The sequence below is a fragment of the Pteropus medius genome, unplaced genomic scaffold, assembly GCF_902729225.1.
Source record: "Pteropus medius unplaced genomic scaffold, Ma_sr-lr_union100, whole genome shotgun sequence".
Lineage (NCBI taxonomy): Eukaryota > Metazoa > Chordata > Mammalia > Chiroptera > Pteropodidae > Pteropus > Pteropus medius.
This window is the reverse complement of record NW_024342471.1, coordinates 6,578,276-6,594,169: the sequence shown is the minus strand read 5'-3', so window position 1 is coordinate 6,594,169 and position 15,894 is coordinate 6,578,276. Positions and strand designations below refer to the sequence as shown.

Sequence of the window (15,894 nt, the reverse complement as noted above, 5' to 3'; positions counted from 1 at the left end):
TCACCTGGTCATTCAAGATAATTCAGGATGCTGTGCCTGAGTGTCACCTAAAATCTTCTCCTGTTCCACCAGGTTTAGCTCTGCAGATTCTAAGCCCAACCAGATCCCCTAAATCAGAATCCCATTTTATCAAGATCGTTGGTGATGTGTGTACATGTTAATGTTTGAGAAGCTCTGCTGCACATGCCACCTCCATTGTAAACAGTTCCCAAAGCTAATCAAGCAGAATTTCCTACAAATCACAGGATTTATCTCAGTAACACGATGAGTTAAATACTTTTTAAAAGTCCCTCTCCAAACGTTCCCTGTCAACGTTCACTGTCCAATTCCATAATGATATGTTTGCCCTCACAGTTCATACAGTGCCCAAAACTAAGAATGTACATATGGTACTTCTGGTTAATGTCACCAACAGCGTGTTCAGAGGATGAAAGGTTTAAATGCTAGAGTGCAGGTTGCCCACTCATAGAGAATTCTGTATCAAAAAGAAAAACAGATTAAGGAAAAGCAGCAAAGGCTGAGAAAAAACATTAAAAGATATTTTGTGATATGTGAATTCTATCTCAATAAAGCTGTTGGTTTTTAAAGATACTTTTAGAGGATCCTAATCAAATTTTAAGAAGAAAAATGTATAGTTCTCCTTTACAACTTTTTAAAATTCTAATTTTCCCCGAACCATTTATTTAGAGTTGTTCTCTTGTGATACTCAGAGAAAAGCAGAGATGTTCATTATAGCAATCTGTGATTATTAAAAAGCTGGAAATAAAGGCCCAATGCTAGAGAAAATTTACTAATTCATAATTACTAAACATGGAAACATGTTTATGAAATGTTAAGTGAACATTTCCAAATGCAAAATGGGAGATACGCTTTGAGTACATTTATCTAAAAATATATCTGCAAATAAACAAACTGGCATTTAATATATATATATATATATATATATCTGCAAGTGGGCAAGTAAGCTGAAATTGAGTTAGGGTACCATTTTCACAGGTAATCCCTCCCCACCAAATTGTAATAATGTCTGCCTTTTCGACTTCATTTAGACACTGCCTTGTTCAAAACAATTTAAGGAGGCTGCCTTTATAATTTAAAAAGTTTAACAATTAAAGGATCTTGTTTAAAGAAATTATCAGAAATGCAGACAAAGGTTTATGTGAAGATAATTATCAAGATGTTCTCTGTAGCATTATTTATAACATTTAAATAGTGAAAGTAACCTAAATGAGGAGCTCGCACCAGGCCCTGCCCCAACTCTGTCCATCCTGCAGGCTCCGGACCCCACGACTAGTCTGGGCTCATCCAAGCAAGGATTTATAAAAGGTGCAGGTTTGGGCAGATCTGAAGACTGATACTTAGTGAACTTTCAAACAGGAGCTAGAAATATAATGGTGAACAAAATAATTGGTTCCTGCTCTTAAAGTTTAGTGAGGAAGATAAAACCAAATGAGCAAGTAATAAAGACCTGTTTGAGATGTGGTGGTTTCAGCAAGGCCTGTTTCCTTCCTTTAGCCCTTGTAATCTGGACCACTGCTACTTCCATATTTTCATACATTACTGCAATAACCTTCTACCCTGTTGACCTTATTTTGCCTTATATCGGAGTAAACAACAAAAGACAGAGTTGTGAAAGGACCTGTGCTATTTAGGGAATATTCAGGAGAGACACAAACATGTCTGCCTACATGACTGACACTTGGTGGTACAGTAGCTCCAGAAAAATGCTTGTTTGGGACAATGTTAAATTTTGCCAGTTTTATGCATTGCTACCATTTATGTTTGTTATAAGCAAGTTCATGCTCTCAATCCTGAAGGGAGTTGTATCACCAGATTAAACAAGGCTGGCCTTGTACTTGGATTGCTGAGTGGTTTATAACATTCTACTGTGGCAAACTTCCAGAAAATAATCTTTGTTATTGTACATGTATGTGGAGTTGTGCTCACCTTTGGTGTGGGCTCATCATACATGTTTGTTTAGACCATCCTTTCCTACCAGACTCAGCCCAGAATGCATGGGACACGAATCCTCTGGATCAGACTTCTGGTGGTTATCTGGAGTGGAGTAAGTGCACTTAGCATTGCTGACTCACTCATCACTTTTGCACAGTGGCAGTTTTGGCACAGATGTAGTACAGAAACTCCACTGGAACCCTGAGAACAAAGGTTATGGGCTTCGCATAATCACTACTGCAGCAGAATGGTCTAGGTCGTCTTCCTTCTGTTTTTTTTTTTTTTTTTCTGACTTATATCCATGATTTTCAGAAACTTTCCTTACAGGTGGAAGCCAATTTATACAGATTAACCCTCTACGACACTGCTCATTGCTCTATTAACAATGAACGAACACAGCTACTTTCCAGAGATTTATGATGAAAGGATAAAATATTTCTGTTATGATTATGATTCTCAGGGATTAAGAACATAGTCATAAAAGTTACTTATTCTGCTCTGAAATTTTCAACCAATTACTCAAGGCTGACAGTGACACTGATGAATACTAATAATCAAGAGACATGAATTAAGCCATTTGACAAGTTATTTTGAAAGATATCTTCAAGAGAACTACGTAAAAACATGTATGCCTATACTATTTTTTATCCCAGAAAATAAAACCAAAGGACCACAAAAAACATAAAAGAAAAAAGAAACTAGCTAAACGACGACAATAAGGGAAATAGGTAAGAACCGCAAATTCATGAGATAAAAAATATATTTAGGAATATATTAGTACTTGGAAAGTAAGATGTTTAACAGTAGTTATTTCTGGGTGTTGGGACTTCAGGTGAATCTTATTTAATCTTTTCAGGATTTTCCTCATTTTTCCTCAATGGAAGTTCATGGTTTTTCTAATCAAGAAAAAAAAAAAACTCTATTAAAAATGCTGGCAATTGAAGAAACAAGGAAAGAAAAACACTATATATTTCTCGGGCTATTATCTGACTCTTTATTGCGGATCTTGTAAAATCAGTAACTTTTTTCCACCAAGAACTATCTTCTTGTGGTCACCTTAAGTTAACTTGAGCTGACATTTTCTCTTACCTGGATGGAATCTTTTATGATTTACTACCTAGATTTTTTTGCTTAGGTTATCGAAATGTGTTATGAAGTAATGATTACTGTAATCCACTAAGCTGCTGGAGCCTGTGCTATCAGCTTTTAGTTTCTGGTTAACTTATGTCTCCCACAAAAGCCCCAAAGCAAGCCCATCCTGAAACCACTGCTAAAGGTGATATGAATGACCTCAGAGTGGGTAACAGCACATCAAGTCTCAACTCCTAATAATCTATTAAAATTTTTACTTCACTTGGACCCACTTCTACTTATACATTATGTTCAAATATGGCAAAGTACTGCAAAAATAGTGCAAAGTGCTGCAAATATTTTGCCAAAAACTTTAAAAAGAAAACCACACCCACCACAATCATCATTGGTGCTCTCTAATGCAAACTATGATTTAAATAAACCAGCATGCTAAAGATAAATCTGCCTGTATGTGAAGAACTCAATGTCTGCAATCAGTGTGACAAAATGAGACACAAAGTGTTCCCACGACTAACCGAGCCTTAAACTCAAACATCCCAAGCTGCAGTGCAGATGTGTGATGCTAAGATGAATTGACTGTAGTAATCTCAGACTGCCAAGAAATATGCTCTAAAAGTCCCACCCATGAAGGTCTGAGAGAAAGCCCAGCATGAAGTCACCAAGAAAGAAGAAAATATCACCCAACTCAAAGCTCAGTCTTTCAGGTAGGGGTGGAAGACTTTCCCAAGTCCTTATTTTGCATGTAGAGAGATGAAAGCCAGAGAAGGTAGAGTTATTTGTCTCAGGTCACACGGCAAGTGGCAGAACTGCTATTAGAATTCATACCTCCACCCAGATCCCACTGCCTTTACAAACCAGAATTTCCTGGAGGGTGTAGACCTTGACCAAGAAATCTTTCTAAGACTCTGGAGAGATAAGGAGATATTGAAAGGAAAATAATGAGCCTGCAGGGCAGAGAGAGAAAACCAAGGCACCATAAAATTGAATCTTTTGCAATTAGTCTGCGGTGACAGAGGACTTTAGTCACTCTTTTCTCACTTAGTGTAGATATTATCAGCAGAATCAAGAAACAGTTGAAGGCTGAATGACTCAGAAGACAAGCTCACAGTTCCTACCTGCTTCAGCTGTTTCTGCCCTGAATGAGACCACTAAGTGTGAAAGGCAGCCCTCTTACAAATTGGATATCTGTTTGTTGCCTATTAGTCAAATAACTGACACCCATTATTACGTTAAAATAGCTCAAAGGTTTTTCCCCTGATTTCTTCACACATTCTTTGAAGTCTTTTTTTCATAAGCATTTAAAATTAGTTACCCAGGTACAGAAGAAAAAGGCCTTTGACAAGACATCAGGAATGTACTGCCCATCTGGAAAACAGATGAACAAGTGAGTGGCAGAAAGAGCAATGGACTTGGGGTCAGCAGATTTGAGGAAGTTATTTGACCTTTCTGTGCCTCTACTTTCCTCTTCTGGAAAGTGGGAATCGTAACTACTCAAATTACAGGGCTGCTGTGAGGACTAAATGAGAGAATATGTGTAAAGTATCTAGAACAGTGTTTGGCTCAATAAACGTTAGCTATTCCTATTACTTTTATTACCGCTATCATTGGCAAGCCCTAGTTTTGCTACTTATTACCAAATGAGTGCATCTCAAGCTTTAACGTGCACAGGAAATTTACCCAAGGGGTCTTGGTAAAAATGCAGACTGGTTTATTAGATCTAGGCTTAGATTGTGCATTTCGAGCAAGCTTCCAGGGGACGTGTGCATCTCTGTCATGCAGAACACACTTTGAGCAGCAAGGATCTACCTAATCCAGCATCTAAGTGGCACTTAATATAATTGACAAAGATGAATGACCTCTCAGCATCACAATGCTTCATCTGTAAACTGGGGATAATATACATTCCATATGATCTCAACCGACTGAACGTTAGTAAATGAGATGAAGGAGCATTCTAAACTGCAAACAAAGCTATACAACTGGAGGTGGTGGGATTATTCGTCTCACTATTTACAATGTTGAATTTACAACACTGTAAAGCCTAAATTTACACATGCAACTATTAGTATATATGAAAAGAAAGCTTGAATTCCCTTGCTCAGAAGAGATACTCCATTAAAAAATCCTCTAGGAATTCTGGCAGAACACAACAGCTTTTCAAGAGATTCCTAAATCAAAACCTCTGAAACTTTAGAATGTCATTCGATGGCCAAGGAAAGAACCACTTTGGCAGGGAGAGTGTGGCCATTTGAGGCGCTGAGAGTGAGCTTCACTAGTGATTTCATTTTCTCTCCCAGAACTGGCTAGTCTCCTTCCAGCCTTTGTCAGCCAAGATCTTGAGTTAGGACAGCAACGCCAACAACACAAGACAGATGGACACTGCCCTGGCAAAGCCCACACCTGCCACTCCACAAGCTGGCATAGAGCCAGACTGCGATAAAAGCAGGGCTTATGTCCACGATGCAGGTTTCAGTTAGAAGCACCTGGCTGTAATCTGGGATCTCCTCCCCAGACTATAAGATATTATGTTTATACCTTGCGCCTCTCCTCCAAGGGTTCAGAATCACAGCTAATTCTTCCTCACAGGGCATCTTACCAAAAAGTTCTCTCATCATTTTAGAGGCAGATGGCACCACCAACATCCACCTAATTGTGCAGGCCAAAAACCCAGGAGTCATCTTGATTCCTTTAGCTCATCCCCACAACCACCGTCCTGCTTTTTCTACTTACAAAATACATCCTCTTATATACCATCTCTACTGCCACCACCCTAGAAGGCCACCATCATTTCTCACCTAGCCTCCAAACTACTCTCCTGGATTCTATTCTTATGCCCCTTAAAATCCACTGACCACATAGAGGCCAAAGTGATTTTTTAAACAACAAAAATACAGATTATGTCACATCCCTTTCTTAAAGCCTTTGATGCCTTCCCATTGCTTTTAGAATAAAATCTGTACTCTTTACTCTAGCCTACAAGGCCCTATATGATCTGAGGCCTCACCCCCAGCTTGACATTGGCTCTCCGTTCCATTCTTCCCTGACTCCTCTCCAGCTCACCTGTTCCAGCCACTTCAAGCCTCCTTTCAGCTCCCAGAACTTACCAAACTTGTTCCCATCTCAGAGACTCTACTCTTGCTGTTCCTTCTGCAACATTTTCAAATGGTTGGGTCCTTTCTGGCCGTGAATCTCAGCAAAAATGTCACCTCCTTAGAGAGGCCCTCTCTGGTCACCCAATTTAAGTGGTAGCTCCCCAATCCCTTCAAGAAGTTACTCTCTATGGCATCACTATTGTATTGTTTTCACAGTATTTCTTCCTATCCATATCACCTTTTTCATTTATTGGTTTATTTTTCTGTTGCTGTCACTAGAATGTAAGTTGCATAAGAACAAAGACCTCATCTACCTCACTACCATCACATCCCCAGGCCAGAACAGGGCCTGATACACGTCAGGTGCTCAGCAAATGTTGAGTGAATGAAACTGAGGCAGCATAGGGGTAAGAGCACTGAACTTGGAGCCCGAAAACCTGGATTCCAATGTGAAATGGGCCGTGTCCTAGTAGTATGGCTCCTCTTACCTCAGGTCCCTCAACAGTAAAATGGGTTTTTTGTTTGTTTGTTTTTTAATTCCTACAGCACCTGGTCTTCCTAGGTGGTCTCCCATCCAAGTACTAACCAGGTCCAACCCTGCTTAGCTTCTGAGATCAGATGAAATTGGGCATATTCAGGATGGCATGGCCGTAGTAAAATGGGGCTCTCAATCTGCACCTTACCTTCCTTGCAGAGTTATTGATAAGAACAAATGAGTGAAGGCACATTTAAGCATCTTTGTCAACCATTAGGCACCATAAAGAGAGCAGTGTATTATTAACCAGCAAAGGAAAAGGCACTTTCTCAGGGACCCATGTATCAATGGATGAAAGGGCTTAGGGGAAACTGAGTTTTCTTACCCAGGCACCCGACAGAAGCCTAGGGACACAAAAGAAGAGCTCTGAATCAGGAGCTTTACTCTGCTGTAGGGGCAAACACAAGATATGAATTGATTTAAAGACGTTAAATTATTTCAAATGCTAGTTATCTGCAAACTAAGCTCTAAGGTGAAGGATCGGGAGATGGGGCTGATCTCCACCATCCTCCACTGTTTGGCACAGAGGGATTGAGTAATCATTTCCTGAACTGGAAGTTAAGCTACCAAACCATGATAGCATCCTAACATCAGCTTTCATTTTGCTCTGAACCCAATCTGGCATAGGATTGCAGGTTCCCATGTAATAACCCATGTAATAATACTGACATTTATGTAATACTGTGACAGTTACTGTTTTAAGCTTGCAGTGTCCCTGAGGTTGACAGACTTGCTATTATCGGCACAAACTTTAATTTATTCATTCACCAACCATAAATAGAATATAAAGTATAGCACTGATACTATGTTAAGCCTAAATAACAATAGCTAATGTTTACTAAAATGGTCAGGCACTTTACCTGTATTAGACTCAAATAAATCCTCACAGTATCCACACATGGTAGAGATTATTATTATTCCCATTCTACAGATGAGGGAACTGCAGCACAAAGAAGTAAACTGCTCAGCATGGAAATGGCAGAGCCAAGACTGGAACCTAGGCAGCCTGATTCCATGCTTTTAAACCAGAAGCACCCCACTGGAATTGCACAACAGCACTGAAAGGGCCTTCAGATATCATCTAGCCTGCTCCTCTCATTTTGAGGAGGAGGGGACTGAGGGAAAGAGAATCCTCTCTTAAAAATTCCAGCTCTTTTTAAGGTCCATGCTTAGGATTGTATCTATTTAAATGAAGCTTTATGTAAAATCTTATTTCCTTGCCACTAGCAGACAAGCCTGTAGCCACAACAGAGTAACAAAAGAATACCCTTGTGGCTTGGTAAGAGCTACTGTTAAGAAATCAGAGTATAGGGGAGAAAATACAGGATTTACCTGGAAATGTGTCCAGCTCCACCACTTAATAAGATTCCTAGGCAAGTCATTTACCTTTCTGGGCCTCATTTTCCTCAGCTGTGAAATGAAGATAACATCACCACCTACCTGGCAAAGTCTATGTGAAGATTAAATGAGGTAATGTACCCGAAAAGTGCTTCTTAATCACATACTTGTAAATAGCTATTATGCTTTAAGCACTTTCCAAAAGACGTTAAGATACCATTTTTCTTCTGGAAGGGTCAACAAGATCCAAGTAGAAAGTAAAACCATAACTTTACCAATCTACGAGGACTTGACCTCAGGGTTTCACCCACCAGGGCTACCTGCAGTTCGCACCACCTCCCCTGCACCGAGAAGAATGGAGAAGTAAAACTGAGGGTGGGGGATGTCAATAGTGGGGGGAATACCCAGAAGAACTGACACTCTACACACCTAAATCCAACCTGTCTTAAAGTCATCTGGAAGCCTTGCCCAAACCACCTCGCAAGCCTCACTATAGCTTGTTGAGCACTTAGTATGCGCCAAGCTATTTGACTTACTCTGTCTTATTGGATTCCCACAGTGGTTCATTAACTCATTTTACAGATAAAGGAAAAGCTCAGAGATTAACTTGCCCCAGGCCACCCAATGACTAACTGGATATGCAGCGTCTCAAACGCAGACACTCAGACTCCAAACTGGACTCTTGGCCCTCAGGCTAGGGTGCCCTAAGAATTCTCTCTCTCTCAATTTAGGGAACTTTCAATATACACTCATCATCTTAACCACTGTGAGCAGCAAGTCTTACGACTTCCTTGGACACAGAGATTAATTGAGGCCAGAGAGAGCGAGGGACTTGCCCAAGGTCACACAGTGAGCTGGGGCAAGCGCCGAGGTTCAGACCCCAGGCTTTCGCTTCCTCGCCTCCCTCCTGAGCCAAGTCCCTGACCAAGGCCCTAGACCCCCCAAGGTGGACCCTGACCCCTCGCAGCAGGGTCTGGGGATCTGGCCGCACCTCCGCCCGGGGAAGGAGGGGCGAGGCCGCCCAGACAGCTGGAGGATGCTGGGGAAGCAGGGCAGAGATGCTCCCACTCGCGGAGTAGCGAAGCTGGGCGACGGCGCGAGCGCGGGCCTCCGGGAAGATCCCAGGCGGCTGGAGGGATCCGCCCTGCCCCGCTGGCTCCTGGGCCCCTCCCCAACTCACCTGCGGTCAGAGCCAAAAGCGGGCGGCGGCGGCGGGGGCGGCGGCGAATCCTGGGTTCAGCCATTCCCCGCTGCCCCGGATGGGGAGAGACGGCAGCCGCTCACTTCCTTAGCAACCCGGCTCGGCGACCCACTTCCTTAGCAACTCGTGTCAATTTCAATAACTTTATTGGGACACAGAGGGCGGACAGGAAAAGTCTGCCAGGAGGGGCGGGGCCGGCACGGTATTGGGGCCTAGTAGGTGTTCAACACGCCTTGGTCCTCTCACCCATCTAAGAAATGTGAATAGACAGCGACGTTACCTGACTTTACTCACCGGTATCTAGTGCCTCAGTTTCCCCATCTGTAAAGTGGAATGCACTGCCATGGTCGCGCCACACGACGTCAGCGCCCTTTGACCTTTCCTAAAGCGCTTTCACATCTGTCTAATGACCTGCGTCTCAAACTGCTGCTGAGATAGTTCCCATTTAGACTCCACCGGGTCACTCGAGCCAAAAACTTAGGAATCATTCTTGACCCCGCCCTTTTCTTCACCCGTTCCCCCCATCCAATCAGTCAGCACATTGTCAGCATATCCCTTGGTCTCTCAAATATTTCTCCTGTCTACATTTTTCCATCTTCAGGCCAGGCTGGGCTCCCCTCATCTCTAGACTACCTGCAAAATCCACCAATTCTGTGTGGCCTTGGATAAGTTGCTTTCCCTCTCTGAGCCTCAGTGTCCTCATCCACAAATTGGGCATGACTCCTGCTGGATGACCTCACAGAATTTTTGTGGGGGAGTTGATAACATAGTGAAATATAGTGAAAATGTAGGGAAAGAGCCATGTGGGAAAACTAAAGATTCTATATGGGAGTTGGGGAGTGCCGGGTAAAGGAGCCAGACAGATATGGGTCTGGATTTCAGTTCTGCCACTGATGGCTGTGGGGCGGTGGGCAAGACACTTGCTTTCTCACGACCAGTGAGTATTTGGCCCTAGGAGCACAGTGTGGTTTCAAAGTTCATGAACTTGAGAGTCAGTCAGACCTGGATTTGAGATCCAACTTTGCCATTTATCAGCTATGTGTTATCTTTGGTCCTTTTGGCTTTTTTCAAGGAGCATAAGAAGTAAAGAATTTCAAAGGCACATTCTTGACCAGTAGGAAAATGGGATCAGGGGATGAAATGAAAAAGAGTACATGGGTGATGGCGGGGAGACATAATCCACAGGTATAAAGTGGTGGCCTAGGGTAAGGAAACCAAGAGGAAGGCCACAGTGTTGCAGAAATGTTGTAAAAATCAACCTGCGCGAAATCAAGCCGAAGATCTGGGCCGGGAGCTCAGTTGCGACTTTGCTTATACAGAGTTTATTTGGTATGGGCCTATTGGTTAATTTTTCTTCAGATGGTTACAAAGCGCATGAGTTGCTATGGGTTGCAGGCAGTTACAAAGAGTTACAAAGCTCAGGAGTTGCTAGGGGGTACAGATAGTTAACATTTGTTGCTTAGACAGAACAAGCAAAAGGGAAGATGAGTCTTTAGTTCATTTCGAGTAACACCTGTGCAGCAAGCATATGTACAGAAGCAGAACAAAGAGCTGATTAAACTTTTGAGTGCAGATTCCTCTTCAACAGAAGAGCTGAAAGTCCCAGAAAGGACATTATGGAGTACTTATAATGAGTCAAAACACAATCCTTACAATCACCAATTAAAAAGGTACCATCATCATTCCCGCGCAACAGATGGGGAAACTGGCCAAGGTTACGTCATTACCATGTGAACCCAGAGCCCACACTCTCACCTCTGCCTACAGCCAGGTAGCCCCAGCTGTCCTTTGATCTCTCTCAAGTCCTCTGCAAATATTGGGTGCATCTTTCAGGCAGTAAGACGAAAAAATATCCTCTTCCCCTCCTCACTGGAGGCTCCAAGACTCTTGGAGAGGAAACACAAACACACAAATTCGATTGGAGATGAAACCTGTAGATGCATATTCAGCAGACCAGTGACTGGCAAACCATAAATCTTGGTTATCCCTGTCCCTACCCATGCACTGGCAGACCATGAGCAGCATCTACAAACAGTTGTGTTTTATTTGGCCTGCTCAGTGTTTTATAAAATAGAGAATTAATTGCCAACATTTTAAAAACCGGGAGATTTCCCACATAAACTGGGATTTCCAGCTTCTTGAAATATCCAAAGGTGTGGCCACACTGGGCCTGTGTTCTCACATGGCAACAACAACAGGAGGGAGTAGCACTTGCCCTGTTAAACTGGATGGGTGAGTTCCACTTTGCAATATGCTTCCCAGCCCCACACCAACCTGGTTCATTCATTTTCATTGCCTACCTGGCTCTTGGAAGCATTTGAGTTTGTGATTCCTGGGTCCACACTTTCTAATAGTTATAATTACCTTGCAATGTAGTAAGGTCCCCATTACTGGACTTGTGCAAACTGAGGCTAGCTGGCTACCTGGTAGGGTGTTGGAAAAGGATTTCAAGAGCCAGCTGGGGAACTGGATCAAATAACATATAATCCCTCCCAACCCTGCAGTGCCAAATATTTACTTAAGACTTTGCAGCATGTATTGTTAAGAACTAACTTCTCTGGTCTCAATTTACTGTTTCGATCTTTCCTTCCCTTCACCTTGGTTTCTTGATCTATTACATGTATTTTAATCATATGATTATGCTGTATGAATTCTTATAAGCTTCTTCAAATCCTTTTTAGAACAGGCTTGAGGAATAAATAAATCCATACATAAATATTTATAAAAAGGGCTTGGTTCCAGGTACAGAAAAGAAACAACAACAACAAATTACAAGTTGTAATAGCCATGTTATCTCAGTTTCCCTGAGATGCTCAGGTTCAAGAGATAAAGGACCTAAGAGTCTCAGAGGCAGCAGCCATGATCATGTGCCTAGGTTCTCTTGCAATATCCTCTTTCCAGATGCTTCCTTTCCTCCTGGGACACCTCTTTTTGGAACATAACTTCCATGCTGTGAGGAAGCCCAAGCCACACTGAGAGGCCATTTGTAGGTATTCCAGTCAATGGTCCTACCTGAGGCCAACATTCCAGTCATCTGGGCCCAGGCACCACAACTGTAGTCACCCCAGCTGTTTTAGTCTCCCAGCTTAGGCCCCAGACATCCTGGAGCAGAAACAAATCAGTTCTACCGTGTCCTGTCCAAATTTCTGACTCATAGAATCTGTGAACAGAATAAAAGGATTATGGGTTTACGCCACTAAGTTTTGGGTGGTTTAGAACAGTAACACAATGATTCAAACCATAAAGAAAAATGAAGTGCAAAAGTGGTAAGTTCCCTTTCACAACATTTCACTTCGCCTCCCTCCCCAGAGGTAACACTACTAACAGTTTTAAGTGTATCCTTCCAGATCTTCTTCTATACATTTACACATGTATGTGTAATAGAAATATATAGGTTTTGTGTTTCTTTTTTTTATTTAAGATTATATAAAAAGGCAACTTGCTTTTTTCTATTCATAATAGAGCTCAGTGATCTCTTTAAATGTATAAAATAACTTCAGTGGGTAATCCATTCACATGCTGTGGTGGCAAGCTTCCAAGATGGTCCTCAATGACCTCCCACTGTATTCAAATCCTGTAGAGTCCCCTCTTGCACTGCATCAGTAATGATGGGGAAGAGTTCCTGGACCCAGTTCCAAGGTGTGTGCGTAGAGGCTTCCTTATACCAAGAAGCAATTCTCAATCACCAACAGGTGTCTGAGAATTCAACTCAATTCTGACACTGTCTACCCAGAGATAGAAGCAATTCCACAGGTAAAGGGTTCTGTCCCATAAGACTGCCCTCCAATTCAGACACTACAAATGGGAGGTTCCAACAACCCTCTCCTTGTGTTTGATTAATTTGCTAGAATAGCTCACAGAACTCAGAAAAAAAACATTTACTCATTAGATTATCGATTTATTACAAAGGATGTTAAAGGATATGAATCAACAGCCAGATGAAGAGATGCAGAGAGTGAGGTACTGAACAAAGGAACTTCTGTCTTCATGGAGTTTGGGGCCCCGCACAGTGGCACATGGAACCATTCTGGTTCTCCAACATGCAAGTTCCTCAAAGTCCCTCTTTTGGGTTGTTGTGAAGGCTTCATTCATAGACATGATTGATGAACTCATTGGCCATTGGTGATTAATTCAACCTCTACCCCACACACACACACACACACACACACACACACACACACACACACACACACACACACTTCCCCAGAAATCAGGGGGTAGGACCAAAAGCCTCACTCCTCTATTCATAGTTGGTTCCTCTGGCAGCCAGTCCTCATTCTTCAGTGCTTTCCAAAAATCACCATCATTAATATAAACCCAGTTGTGGTAGAAAGGAGTTTGTTACAAAAACGAAGACACCCATTTCACCTTTATGACTCTGAAGGGATTTCAGGAACTGAAGACAAAAGACTAAATATTATATCGAAAGATGCTCCCATCGCTCTTATCTCTCAGGAAATTTCAAGGATTTTAGGAGCTGTGAGCTAGGAACTATGGATGGAAACCAAATAAACCTTCGAAATATATTTTTGTCATCTTAATGACCAAATATATATATATTATAAATCACAGTATCACAGTGGCCAATATAATATGGCAAAAATGTTGGTACACCACTTCCACCATGGTCTCTTGCTGTCTCTCTTGGATCCTTCTGGGGAAAACAGCTGCCATATCAAGAGCTGCCCTGTAGAGATGCCCACATTGGGAATAACTGAAGCCTCCTGCCAATAGCCATGTAAATGAGCCATCTTAGATGCAGGCCCGCCAGACCCAGTCAAGCTTTCAGATGAGTGCAGCCATAGCCAACATCTTAACTGTAACTTCATGAAAGACTCTGAGCCTGAACCTCTCAGCTATGCTGATTCCAGATTCCTGACTCTCAGAAACTGCATGAAGTAATAAATATTTGTTGTTTTCAGCTGCTGAGTTTGGGGGTCATTTATTCCAGCAATAAAATATGAATAACTTTGTGGGGTCACTTTCCCAAATTCTTCCCTCGCTGTGATCTCCCTCAAATTTTCCGGTTCCCCAGGGCTTTATTTACTCAACTCTGATGTGCATTCCCCATAACTACATCTGGGGCCAAAGCAATAGGGGTTCATCCTACAGCTTCTCCAGTTAGAGAGGAAAGTTCCCCTTTCTCATAGTTTCAGGCAATGAGAATATAATAAATAATAAATGTTAGATTTATTATCTTTGGTACAGAGGCAGACATGCCCCTGACCTCTCTCATAGATCATCAGACCCAAGAAAGACTGCAGCAGTATGACATTCTCTTTCAGCAGTTGTAAAATCTTTCTCCACAGGAACTGGGCCATTAGCTTTTTAGCTTAGATGCCACCTTTCCCTGCCAAGGCCTCAGACACCCACAAGCATCCCCACATCCTGTTGCAGGGCTGGGGGTGGGGGCTTCCCCTCCTCACACACTAGTGGAAAACATTACCTGGACTTTTTCTTCAACCCATAGAAATCAGAAATCAACCACTCACCTCCTAACACGTGGTCCCAGCCTGTCCCTGGCCTTCCCTCCAACGGTGCTCACCCTCCACACTCCCCTAGTCCTGCACCCATCACTCCAGATTTCCCAATGTGCACTTATGCTCCTCCAAGACATCATTTATGCTGACTCCTCTGCCCTGAATCTTCGGTCTCTAACCCACCCTTGGGAAAATGACCACCTATCTTTTACATTCAGCCCAGAGGTCATCTCTATGAGGCTTCCCTGATCATATTCACAGGCTTCCTTGCTTCCAACTGGCCCCTGTTAGTTCACTGTCCACTCCACTTCCCAGAGGGACTGATGGGGACCTGAGGCAGTGCTTCCTGTTCTCCTAAGATGGAGTAAGTAGTTTCCACCCTACCTCTACTGCCGAATGCAGCTCCAGACCCTGGACAAAAGGCATGGAGCAGCTAGTTGAGGGTTCTGAAAAGTCAACAGTAGCAGGCAGACTGGGGAAGGCCAGTAATCTAGGTACCACCAAGGTGGCAGTGAGTTTGTACTTTTTTTTTTTTCCTCTGGTATTCCCTGAGCTGGTTTCAGTGCAGCCCCAAACCAAGAAGTGGACATTAACGTGAACAGAGGGAGTGTCAGGAGAAACCCTCTAATCTGGTTCCAGAAAGAGGAAAGACGTCTCCTAACACTCAGAGGGACTGAGGAGATCACCACTTCTTTTCTTTTCTCCATTCTCTTGTGTCCTAGGTGCAGGCCATCCCATGGTGGCAGAGGTGGTGGCAGCTGCTTATAGGAGCCTGAAACTGTGAGAAAGGGAACCTTCCTCTCTAACTGGAGGAGCTGTAGGATGAACCCCTATTGCTTTGGCCCCAGATGTAGTTATGGGAAATGCACATCAGAGTTGAGTAAATAAAGCCCTGGGGAACTGGAAAGTCCGAGGGAGATCACGGCGAGGGAAGAATTTGGGAAAGTGACCCCACAAGTTATTCATAGACTTCTGGGCTCACCCTCTATTGGCACGTGATTGGATCTACCCTAAATAGCTTACCACAGACTTAGAGAACTGAATCAGGAGCTAGGCCACCACTCAAGTTCTGAAACTGGCCCATAGGTGACATTCACAGGGGTAGATGGCACTTGAATCGCACAAGGTTTCAAAACAGGATTGACATGGGAACCACAATCCACAGAAGGTGGGTAGAGTTTGCAGCCTGAACCCATTTTGCCA

The 15,894-nt window shown here is 42.9% G+C and overlaps 1 protein-coding gene and 2 pseudogenes across 3 annotated transcripts in view; 1 reads left to right on the top strand and 2 right to left on the bottom strand.

The window, feature by feature from the left end:
* The window catches only part of KIF3B (kinesin family member 3B), a 34,507-nt gene extending 25,175 nt beyond the window's left edge, over positions 1–9,332 (bottom strand). For 2 of the 3 annotated variants that reach the window (XM_039864049.1, XM_039864051.1), the window contains exon 1: positions 9,191–9,332. The gene's annotated coding sequence lies outside the window, so the exon portion shown is untranslated. Of the gene's footprint in view, positions 1–8,285; positions 8,310–9,190 lie in introns of those variants that run through there. The other variant, XM_039864050.1, reaches the window with a different exon arrangement.
* Positions 1,345–2,373, top strand: LOC120603537 (DNA damage-regulated autophagy modulator protein 2-like; annotated as a pseudogene).
* On the bottom strand, positions 6,675–6,793 carry LOC120604022 (uncharacterized; annotated as a pseudogene).
* Positions 9,333–15,894: the final 6,562 nt, after the last annotated feature.